Here is a 3,419-nt window from a genome sequence, read left to right as displayed (position 1 = left end):
GGTTTTGTTCTTGCTGTACAATTTTCCCTTATTATTTTATTGCTGCTTCCTTTCTTTCTCTTTTGCTGCTTTAAACTAAAGTAAAAGTAAGCTTATCTTTTAAACCCGGTGTCTGTGTGCTTTGTGCTGAGCCCGTCCGCTGGCAGAACAGAGGGACAGCTCGGGTGTTCTCCAAAGGGCGTCAGCCCCAAACCGCAGAGCGGCCAAAGCCGGAGGCACCGGCTGGGCTGGGGGGGATGTGAAAGCGAGAGCCAGGGGCTCCGTGCAGCAGCTTCGCCCTTCGCAGCTCCCCGGCCTCGGCACGGGCAGCGTCTGTCCGGTGTCCTTCAGGGGCGCGGGGGCCGTTGGCAGAGGGCGAGGCGGCAGCGAGGACCGTCCCGTCCCGCCCCGGGGGAGAGCGGGAGCCCCAGCCCCGCCCCGCCTGCCGCCTCGGCCGGCTCCGGGCCGCGCTGCCCGGCGGGGCGGTGCCGGGGCGGTGCCGGGGCGGTGCGTTCCCCGCAGCCCCCCAGGGCGGGTTTGGTTCCCGGTGGCTGAAGCGGGCCGGTGCCTTCCCCGAGGCCCTGGAAGACTTTCGGGTCAAGGCGTGCGGGGCCGCGCTGGGTGAGCGGGCGGGGGGAGGGCGGCCGGGGGGAGGCAGCGGCTCGGGGCGGCGGCGGGCGGGCTGAGGCGGGGCCGACGGCGGGTCTCGTGTCCCCGGCAGTGCCGGGCTCAGCGCGCTCATCACGGTGCTGCTTTTCTTCTCGGAGCTGCAGCACTACCTCACCAAGGAGGTGAGTAGCGGCGGCGGGGGCGGCCCGGCCGCCCGGTGCTGCCTCCTGCCCGCGGTGCCCCGGCGGAGAGGCGGCCGTGCGGCCCGGGGCGGCCTGCCGTGCCCCCGCACCCCCGCCGAGCCGCCCCCGCCTCCTCCGGGCTGCCCACGCAGCAGCTTCTCCCGCCGCAGCTCCGGCTGGGGGTTTCGTTCCCCCGCCCGGTCGCCCCGAAGACGGGAGCGGGCTGCCCTCCGCGACAGCCGCTGGCGCAGAGGGGGGCTGGTGGCTCCTGGGGCGCTGGCGCAGGGCAGCGGCTCAAAGTCTCTTCTCGCCGTCGCCGAGCAGGCACCAGAGAGACAAGAGAGCGAGCGTGGCAACCCCCGTCCCCACCCCAGGTGCTGAGATTCCCCGATTATTCTCGTTTTTAAAAGTATTACGAACGCACGCGCTCAGCTCCCATGGAAGGCGTGGGAGGCAGCAGCTCAGGGGTCTGAGAGATCCCGCGTCTTAAAAATCAGCTCCTGAGCCAGAGCAGTGGAGGGAAAGAGGCCTTTTGACTTGCTGCCAGGTGAAACAGGACCCTGTTTTTGCCCTTTGTGCCTGGGTTCCTCCGGAATTGTACGTTGACAAACCAAGGGCAGCTAAACCAAAGGTATCAACCCACTTAGGTTTCTGTATGGCGCTGTACTTTGTCAGAGAGCCCAGTAATACTGAAAAAGCTGGCACAAGAGTTCACGCGGGACTCAAGATGTGACTGTGTTGTTGTTGAAAGTCTTTAGAGTCTCCTTTGGAAGTTATTTGACGAGGCACAGCTTTTCCGTGATTTTTGCAGTTAAATTCTCACTGTAATGCCAATGCCACGTGATAAGCTCTCTCCAAAATGTTTAAAATCAGAATGAGCATTGATAATCTGATTGCCTTTTAGCTAAATTCAAAACAAAGTTGCAGGAGGAAGTGACGCTGAGTTTTGCAAGTCTTGCTGGGTATTACTGCTGTGCACGTTATCCAACTGTCCACTGATCTTCCCTGCCTCCTGTTCTGTTGTAGCGATTCCTTTGGGTAACGCACTGGGCTCTAAATGTAGTGACTCTGACTTCCTTCTGCCCACCCAAGATATTGGGGGTTTTGCCTTCCTCATGTGTAAAAGGGCGTGGGAAGGCCAGAGGGACTGGAAGCCTCTGCTGTTTTGTGCAGAGAAGCTGTCGGTCTTAGAAGGGAGCACGTAGCCAGCAAGTGCCTCACGGTGCTTCGATACCAGGCCGAGCCCAGTGACTTTCTCCATCTTCTTTGTGAAAAGGGGTCACAAGGAAATGTGCTGGTGTTGAAGGGTGAGGGGGTAGAGGCAGCAGACAGCTTTCAACCAGTTTGAAGCTTAACTCCTGTAGATGGTTCTGGGCTTTGAGGGGTTTGGTGTTGGTTTTTTTGCCTTAAGTGTGCTTACCTTTCAGGGTAACGCTTTCTGTGGCAGTTGGAAACAGTCCTTCTAGTACACCAAACCAAACCCCGTATTTGGAAGGGTCGTTTAGGGTGCTGCAACGTGCGTTTTATTCCCTAGACATCACTTGGCCCCAACCATACGCGCTCTTCCACTTTGGCACGTTCTTATCCCCTGGCTGAAAGGTTCTGTATTTTCACTGGTTGAGTGCTTCCCCAGCCTGCCACAGGCCTTAACAAATGTGTGTTTACAGACCGCTTCCCTTGCTCGCTGGTTTCAGATCTGAGCATCGATGCCATGGGCGTGGCAGGAGAGCAGCAGCTGGATGTGGAGCACAATCTGTTTAAGCACCGTTTGGATAAAGCTGGCAATCGTGTGACTCCAGAGGCCGAGAGACACGGTAAGGTGCTACTCTGCCTTTCTTGGTGGGTGCTCTCGTAGTCTTTCCGTCCCTGTATGCCCATTTTGAGATTCACAGGAACAAGTGACAGCTGAAGAGCACTTAAGCACCGCAAACTCTTGAAGAGTTTCTAGCCTGCAAATCTATTGAACTGGGAGATGGGACAAACTCCTATTATAGTCGCTAGTTTTGCGAGGCAAATCTTTGCCTTGTCCCTCTGAAATTACGACAAGGGCTCATGGATGCGTTTCAGGAATAAAGCTGCTGAGTTAATGGTCTTTTATGACTAGAAATGGAGCAGCTGTCGTGGCAAAACTAGACTTTGGTTGTATCTTGAAGGCACGGTGGGCTGACAAATGGGACGACCTGGTTAGAGGAAGGAGGCTCTCTCCAGGGAAGGCTCCAGTGACTCGACCCTTAAGCCTAAGCTTGCACCTTACTGTGTTTACTGTGCGTGTGTTAATGCGTACCTGATAAAGATATTTCAGTTGATTTGTCGGTTACAAGTTGTAGTAAGTGGTCCTTGGCTGCATAAACCTCTCCTCGACATTTTGTCCACGTTATGACTCATGGTTGTACTTCAATACAAACCAGAAACGATCCTTGCAAAGCGTTGCCATCTCACAGTAACGCTGTCCTGACTTTTCCTTTCCAAAACATAAGCTCCTTGTGACCTTTTCTGGGAGAGAGTGTAGTTCTGAGCATCAGCATGAACTAAATGTGTTGATTGGTATCACTCAGGTTTAACTTCTCTGTTCTTGAAAGGCTAAGCTAAGCCAAGGGCTGAGCAATCGGTAGGTACAAGAGTTTCTCCCGTTGTCACGGGAATGTGGTG

General features: G+C 56.1%; 1 long non-coding RNA gene across 1 annotated transcript; it reads left to right on the top strand.

The window, feature by feature from the left end:
- Positions 1-524: 524 nt before the first annotated feature.
- LOC137671022 (uncharacterized) lies at positions 525-3,142 on the top strand. Its single transcript, XR_011049380.1, has 3 exons — positions 525-600; positions 2,465-2,584; positions 2,875-3,142. It is a non-coding gene; the product is annotated as an uncharacterized lncRNA (long non-coding RNA).
- Positions 3,143-3,419: the final 277 nt, after the last annotated feature.

This window comes from Nyctibius grandis, chromosome 16, assembly GCF_013368605.1.
Source record: "Nyctibius grandis isolate bNycGra1 chromosome 16, bNycGra1.pri, whole genome shotgun sequence".
NCBI classification, from domain to species: domain Eukaryota; kingdom Metazoa; phylum Chordata; class Aves; order Nyctibiiformes; family Nyctibiidae; genus Nyctibius; species Nyctibius grandis.
Note: the sequence above shows the minus strand (reverse complement) of the source record. Positions and strands in the feature narration are given on the sequence as shown.